This window comes from Corapipo altera, unplaced genomic scaffold, assembly GCF_003945725.1.
Source record: "Corapipo altera isolate COAL_440 unplaced genomic scaffold, ASM394572v1 60861, whole genome shotgun sequence".
NCBI lineage: Eukaryota > Metazoa > Chordata > Aves > Passeriformes > Pipridae > Corapipo > Corapipo altera.
Window position 1 is genome coordinate 38,748 of NW_020885145.1, and position 8,189 is coordinate 46,936.

Genomic DNA, 8,189 nt, shown 5'->3' on the forward strand with positions numbered 1-8,189 from the left:
AGAAAGACAAAAAAAATAAGAAAAATAAGAGAAAACCCCGAGTTTCAATGTTCAATAAATGTGTAAGTCATTGAGAGCTCCCAGGTCAAAGGCAGTTGAAGTGTTTGCAGGGGACAGGAGCCTGTTCAGGGCTCGGGAGCTGCTGCTGCCCAAAGGGAGGAAACGCACCGAGGGCTCAGAGCAGAGTTTGTGCTTTGGGGTTTTGTGACCAAGTAACTCAAAACTCCACCTAAACCTGGAAAATAGTATAAAAAGAAGTCAAGGATAAGGAGAAATGGAAGGAAGATTTCCAGCAAAACTGCTGGATGGGCCGAGGGGTTGATCCTACCTTCCCTTCCCCTTTCAGGTGGCTCATGGGGTGAGAAATTGTTCTGCACACTGACTCCTTGCTTTTACACAACTAGGTTTGCTTTCGCTTCCCAGTGTTTTAGTAGATTGCTGGTTTGGTTTAGAGTTTGTGCTTTGCTTGCTTTGTGGTGTTCTTGCTGTGTTTGAAGTGTGTTTTTGTAGCCAGAGCCTCTCAGCGAGGACTACGAGCTTTTCTGATCTTGTCAGGGTTTGTATTGATAAAGAGTGTTATTCCATGAGCTGCTGCAGTGATTCCTTTGTAAAGGTGCTGCCAGTTTGTGGGCAGTGGAATAAGTGGTGGGAGATTGTGCTGAGGGAGTTTCCCTGTCCCTGGGAAGTGGCAGTGCCCGAAAAGGGTGATGGAATCCTGTGGAGTGAAGTAACAGCCGCACAACTGAAGTTTGAGGCCCATTTCCCATGAGAGCAGTGAAGCTAACCAGATAGTTCCCATGGACACAGCCTTGAGCTATGTGCAGGTGCACATTCCTTAGTATTTTTGTAGAAAGATGTTTGTGTTATGTGTGTGAGAAAGTAGAAGTAGAAAAATCTAATAAAAGGCTGCCTGCTGCTCTGAGCAGGCAGACATCCCTTTGTCTCATCATCCTCGTGTGTGTCTTCTTCCCCCCTTGGACCAGGACCCTTCGACAGATACCCAGCAACAGAATCCCCTGATCTTGTGAATGTGTTTGGGGAAGAGCTGGTGTGGGGAACCCCTGAGAGCCCAGACTGGACTGATATAGTTTTGGCTATAGAGGCAAATAGAACTTTGAAGAGTGGGGTAAATGCCCCCTGACCCTCTCTTTTACATGACCCTCCCTGTGTGGAATCTCCCCTTAAAGGAGTGGTCGAGGTACATCATTAAATGCCATCATTAAGCCCTGAGGGACAAATGTGGTTCACTAGTGTGGTCCCACTCATTTGCTGTTGCCCTCAGAAGCTTCCAGCATGATCCCAGTTGCTCACAGCCACTTCCAGTCATCTCCATTGCACTCCCAGTTGCTCCCAGTATGATCCCAATCACCTCCAGCATGATCCCACTCACTCCTGGTATGATCCCAGTATGATCCAGTCACACTCAGTGTGGTCTCAATTGCTCCCAGCATGGGCCAAGCTTCTCCCACTGTGATCCCAGTATGATCCCAGTTGTCCCCATCATGGTCCCAGTTGCTCCCAGTTGCCCCAAGCACAGATCCAGTCACTCCAAGTATGATCCTGGTCTTCCCTCCTGACAATCCCAGTCAATCCCAGTTGCTTCTATCGTAGATCCAGTCACTCACAGTTCCTTCCAGTTGCCTCTAGCCTGGTCCTAATTCCCCTTCATGTAGTCTCAGTCGCTCCCACCATGGTTACAGACACTCCAAGTAAATCCCAGTATAGCCCTCAGCCTGCTCGTAGTCCTTCCCAGTCACTCCCAGTCGCCTCAGTAATGTTCCAGTTTCCACCAGTATGGTCTCAGTGACTCCAAGCCACTCCCAGAATATCCCATGTTGCCTCCAGTTGCTCCCAGTAGCCCTCAGTGTGGTTTCAGCATATTCCCAGTATGATCCCTGTTGCCCCAGTTCTGGTCTTGGAAGGTCCCAGTGTGCTCAGATCCTGCTCCCGGGGGGGTCCTACTGGGTCCCAGTCCTGGTCCCGGTGTATCCTGGTATCCCAGTCCATCCCAGTCTGTCCTAGTCTATCCCAGTCCGTCCCGGTCCCTTCCCAGCAGCCGCCGCCGTTTCCTGAGTCCTGCTCCCCCCGCCCCCCCAGAGCTGCCGCCGGACGCCGCCCCCCAAGATGCTGACGGGGGTCGGGGCTCCGTCTTTGGCTTCGTCTCCCTGGGCTGGGGCTCGGCCTCCGCCTGCGGGAGGAGCTGAGGGGGGTCCCCGGGGGTCGTGTGTCCCTCCCGGAGCGTGTGTGCCCCCACAGGACCCCCATCCTGCTGTCACCCCCTTTTCTCTCCCCACGGAGCTCCCGCCCCAGCTCCCGCTCCCCCCTGGGAAGGGCTTTGGGGAGCCCCCCTTTGCCTTGACCCCGGGCCCCCCTTGAATCCCCGTTCCTGGGCACTGAGACCCCCCTGCATCTCCTTCCCCAGCTCCGGGACCCCCCCGCACCCCCTCGCCCGGGGGTCGCGTCTCCCGGCAGGGATGAGCAGGGTCTGCGGGGGGCAGTGGGGGCTGCCCAGGGCGGGCACTGGCCCAGGGAGATCGCCTCCCGCCCCCGCGGCATCCGCTGATCGCGGCGCTTCCCCCGCTTTGGCCCCAAAGCGGCGCCTTTAAGGCCGAGTTTAAGCGCAGGGCCCGCGAGTTCAGCTCGGCCCGGCCCGGGGGTCCCGCCGCTCGGGCCCGTCCAGGGGGCCCGGGGGTGGCGGGGGGACCCGGGGAGGTGCCAGGAGGGGTCCCGAAGGGGATCCCGGGGCATTCCCGGCAATTCCCCCGTGCTCCCTGGGGCACTTCCCCGTCTCCCGAACTGCGCCCAGCGGGGCCAGCGGAGCAGCGCGATGGCTCCAGCGCTGGGGCTGGGGGCGCTCCTGGCGCTCCTGGGGGTCTCGGGGGGGCAGCCCGAGGGTGAGTGGGACCCCCGTAACAGGCACCTCCTGAACCTTTATTCCCGGGCACCGGCACTTCCCTGAACCTCCATTTCCGGGCACCGGGACCCCCCTGCACCCTCTTCCTCAGCACCGAGACCCCCTTAAACCTCCTTATCCGGCAGTGGTGCTCCCCATTTTCCATTCCTGGGCACCGAGACCCCCCTGAACACCCATTTCCGGGCATGGGAATCCCCCTCAACCTCAATTCCCAGGCGCAGCTACCCCTCTGGAGCCCAGTTCCTGAGTACTGGGACTGCCTTGAACCCCCATTCCTGGGACTTGGAACCCCACTGAACATCCATTCCTGGGCACGGGGATCCCCCTGAACCTCCATTTCCAGGCACGGGGATGTCCCTGCACCCCCTGATCCAGCACTGGGACCCCCCTGGAGCCCCATTCCTGGGCACTGGGACACCCCTGAACCTCCTTCCCTGGCTCCAGGACCCAACTGAATCCCCTTATCCTGCACCAACACCCCCCTGCACCCCCTTTCCTGGCCATCCTGCCTCTCCCAGACCCCAGACCCTTGTTTTCCTTGACCCTGAGACCTCCTGGACCCCCATTCCTGCATTTCCCAGCCCCCAGAGCCCCCTTTCCTCAACACTGGCAACCCCTTACACCTCCTTTCCTGGGCACAGGGATGCCCTAGACTCCCCATCCCACCTCTCCCAACCCCTACACCCCCCTTTCCTTGACCCTGGGACTCCCTGATCCTCCATTCCTGGGCACTGTGACCCTCCTGAACCCCTTATCCAGCACTGAGACCCCCACTGCAGCCCATTTTTCAGCCATCCCGCCTCTCCCAACTCCCAGATGCCCCCTTTTCCTTGATCCTGGCACCCCCTGGACCCCCATTCCTGGCCATCTCACACCTCTCCACCCTGTGACCCCCCTTTCCTCAACCCTGAGGACCTCTGGGCCCCCTTTCCTGGGCAGAGGGACCCCCTGGACCCCCTCCATTCCACCTCTCCCAATCCCTGTATCCCCCTTTTCCCTGATGCTGGGACCTCCTTGAACCCTCAATCCTGTGCAGTGGGACCCCTGGCACCCCCTACCCCAGCACTGACACCCCTGCAGTGGAACCCCTGGCACACCCTACCCCAGCACTGACACCCCCTGCACCAACTTCCCTGGGATCCCCAAACTCCCTTCTCGGCTCTCCCAGCTCTCCCAGTTGTCCCTTTCCTTGACCCATGACCCCCCTAACCCCCCCAAATCTCCATGTCCCCCCAGTTCTCCACTCTCTGCATTACTTGGATGTGATGGTGTCAGAGACCAGCCCGGGGATCCCTCAATACCTGTCCATGGGATACGTGGACGGGATCCCCATCTGCCACTACGACGCGAGCGGGGCCGGATGGAGCCGCTGATGCCATAGATGGCAGCCGGAGCCGAGCCGGGATTTTGGGATGGACAGACCCAGATCGCTGAGGGGAACCAACTCACTGATGCCGCCAGCCTGGAGACAGTGGGGGGCCGGTACAACTGGAGTGGGGGTGAGTGGGGGGAGCCGGGGAATGGGGGGATGTGTGGGAATGGGATGGGATCTGTGGGGCTGAGATGGGATCTGTGAGGCTGGGATGGGATCCATGGGACTCCAAGGGGCTGGGATGTGGATCCAAGGTGCTCCAAGGGCTGGGATGAGGCTCTGTGTGTCTGTATTGGACTCTGGGGCTCCATAGAGCTGGAATGGGATTCTGTGGGGCTGGGACACAACTCCAAGTGTCTCCATGGATCTGATCCCACCCCCCAGGTCTCCACACAAGGCAACAGGGTTATGGCTGTGACTTCCTGTCCAACAGGAGCACCTGTGGATCCCGTCGGGAAGCCTACAATGGGTGAGATTTCATCTCCTTCGAGCTGGGATCCAGGAGCTTTGTGGCGGCCGATGGAGCTGCCTGGATCACCAAGAGGAAATGGGAACATGATGGGATCGTGGTGGAGAGAAAGACACATTACCTGGAGAACATCTGTCCGGAAACGCTCCAGAAATTCGTCGGATACGGGCGGGAAGCGCTGGAGCATAAAGGTGAGTGAGACAGAATTCCCATGAGAATGTGGGATTTGGGAATGTGGGATTTGGGAGGGTGGAACTGAGGAACATGGGAATTCCCATGGGAATTCTGTGGATGAATCTGAGTCATCCAACTCCCATGGGAATTCCATGCATGGATCCTGCCGTTGTCCCATTCCAATGGGAATTCTGTGGATGGATCTCACTCCAATCCCATTCCCATGGGAATTCCATGGATGGATCTCACTGTTATCCCATTCCAGAGCCCCCCGATGTCCATGTGTCCGGGAAAGAGGAACACGGGATCCTGACGTTGTCCTGCCACGCGTACGGATTCTACCCCGGGATGATCGGGATCAACTGGCTGAAGGGGGATGAACTGCGGGATCAGGAGACGGAGTGGGGCGGGATCGTTCCCAACAGCGACGGCACCTTCCACAGCTGGGCCAGGATCGAGGCGCTGCCGGGGGAGCGGGAGCAGTACCGGTGCCGGGTGGAGCACGCCGGAATGCCGGAGCCCGGGATCTTCGCCTGGGGTGAGGCTGGGAACGGGTGATGTGGGAACTGGGCATTTGGGAAGGAGGAATTTGGGAGTGTGGGACAGCGGGATGGGGGTAACCCTCCCTCTCCTGCCCCTCCTGCCCTTCCCAGAGCCGGAATCTGTCTGGAATTCCACCCTGGTGTTGGTGACTGTGTCTGTCATCGCTGCCATCATCATCATCGGCCTCGTGGGAGTCAGTGTCTGGAAGCTCCAATCCGGTAACTCCCAGGATGGGGGTCAGGAAGGGACACGGGTCTGCCCGGCAGCATTCCGGGATCCTGTGCCACGGGTGCTGATCCTGCTTTATTTCCATAGGGAAAAGGGAGGGGAATGGATACGACCCCGCACCCACCAGTGAGTACCAACAGCGTGTGTGGATCCAGATCCTCTGTGCAGGGATCCCAGGATGGATGCCGGGATTCCAGAGGGGAATTGGGGCCTAATGGCTGGAGCGGGATTGGAATGGGATTCCAGCTCAGGGCAGGATTCCAGAGTGGGATCAGGTGAAATTGTGGACTGGGATCAGGGCTGGATTCTGGAGTGGGATAGGAGTGGGATGGATGGAGTGGGATTGGAGTGGGATGGACGGAGCAGGATCAGGAGGGAATCTGGAGCAGTTCCTACTCTCCATGGGCTCCACAGCCGGATCCATCTCCTGGGATGGGAACAGGGACATGGTGACTCCTTTCCCTGCTCTCATCCCAGCAGGAATCACGGCCTGAGCAATCCCGGAGCTGGATCTGCCACTTCCCTCTCCCTGTGGAAAGGCAGGAGCTGCTGGCAGAGCTCATCCCTCTGCTCCCACCCACCCCGGCCCCCCTGCGGCTCTTCCCAATTGTCGCAGTCTGAGTGAGACTGGACTGTTTGCTAAAGAGGATGAGTTATGAGATAGACCAAACTCCTCTCTCTCTGCAATTGTAATGTCAAATTAAGGGGCTTTACTCGAGGAAAATGTGGGAAAAAAGAAGAAATAACAACCCTTTATTAAAAGATATATGTATGTTGGCAAAAACAGTAACAGGAAACAACAATAACAACAACAAGTCTAAATGAATACTCCCCTGTCCGTTAGCACAGTCCTAATTGTGACCTGCAGGGGGCGCTGTGGGGATCGCTGGAGGGTGCAGGACCTGCAGTACCTGGTTGTGGCCTGCAGGGGGCGCTGTGGGATCGCTGGAAGGTGCAGGGCCTGCAGTACCTGGTTGTGGTCGGCAGGGGGCGCTGTGGGGTCGCTGGAAGGTGCAGGGTCTGCAGTACCTGGTCGTGGTCGGCAGGGGGCGCTGTGGGGTTGCTGGAAGGTGCGGGGCCTGCAGTACCTGGTTGTGGTCGGCAGGGGGCGCTGTGGGATCGCTGGAAGGTGCAGGGTCTGCAGTACCTGGTTGTGGTCGGCAGGGGGCGCTGTGGGCTCCGGCAGTCACCCCGCGGGGAGAGGGGCTGGAGGGAGCGGTCCCGGACCGCATGGGGAAGCCGAGAAGGAGATGGGGGGGGGTCCTCGCCTCCGTGGGGACGAAAAGGAAGGCAGGCAGTACACTCCCACAGGAACTCACCGCTGTCGTAAGTGGCGGGGACTCACTGCAGTCTCAGGTAGTGGTGTCTCAGCAAAAACTCCCCTTCCTCTCCCGCAGGCAAGCAAACTCTCCATTGAGGTACAGCAGCTCTGGAGAGCGGGGCATCCAGGCAGGTTGAAGCCAGCAGGATCAGAAATCGAGCTGACCAGGGTGACCAGCCAAAAAGAAAAAAACCCAGACCTCTGGTCCCCTTCCCCAAAAATGCCTGTGTGCAGCAAGGGAACCAACAATGCAGCTTCCGTCCTCCCCTCCGAACCGAGCCAGCCCCCCCCCCCCACCTCCCCGCCACTCACCACAGTTAATCGTCCATTAAAACAGATCAGCCAGTTCCTTTGTAAGGCTAATCACCTGTCTTCCCCCTTCAAACTCTGTTTTTCTATTACAGGGAAAGCAAGGGAAGGGAAAAATTCCTCTCTCAGATTTATAACCCATAACACCAATGGATCAACTTCCTGCTTTTTCCTGTGTGAAACCCAGGGCCACAATTATTCCAGAGGCTTTAATTTTGGTGTGAAAATCTCCTGCTTTGGGCAATAAATCCTGGCTCCCTCCTCTGGCATCTGGCAGTTCCTCTCTGGGAACCAGGACTGGGAATGGGGACTGGGGGCTCGAATGGGGACACTGGGAGCAGGTTGGGGACACCAGGAATGGGAATGGTGACATCAGGAATGGGAATGAGAACACTGGGAATGGGAATGGGGACAGGGATGGGATGTCAGAGACTGAAATGGTCAATGATTTCTGCATTCTGGGATTGCCAGGAGACTTGCCAGCTTTTGCAGGACTTTGGCATTATCCTTCTGATGGGCAGCTGGGCCTACCTCCCCCTCCAGTGCTGCTGAAGGTGTCAAGCTCTGGAAACGAGAGAAGAGCCGAGTTTACCAGGCCCCTCATGGGAACTCTGCGCTGGGCTGTCCAAGGTGTTGGGGGTTCATGGCATGGCCCATCAAAGCCCATCCCCCCTCTGCCAATCTTGAAAGGTGGGAAAAAGCCTTTTCCCTGCCCCTCACGGGAACTCTGCACAGGCCCGGGAGACTTTGGGGGTTCATGCCATGGCCCGGGACACTGTCCATGGATACAATAACTCATAACTTCCCTGAGTGTGTGGGCTTCCCTCCCTCACCCCCAGCAGATCAAGGCCACCCCTTC

At 58.0% G+C, this 8,189-nt stretch overlaps 1 pseudogene; it reads left to right on the forward strand.

Annotated features, from left to right (window-relative positions):
* Window positions 1-2,782: 2,782 nt before the first annotated feature.
* LOC113960548 lies at window positions 2,783-6,303 on the forward strand (annotated as a pseudogene).
* The last annotated feature ends 1,886 nt before the right edge of the window (window positions 6,304-8,189 follow it).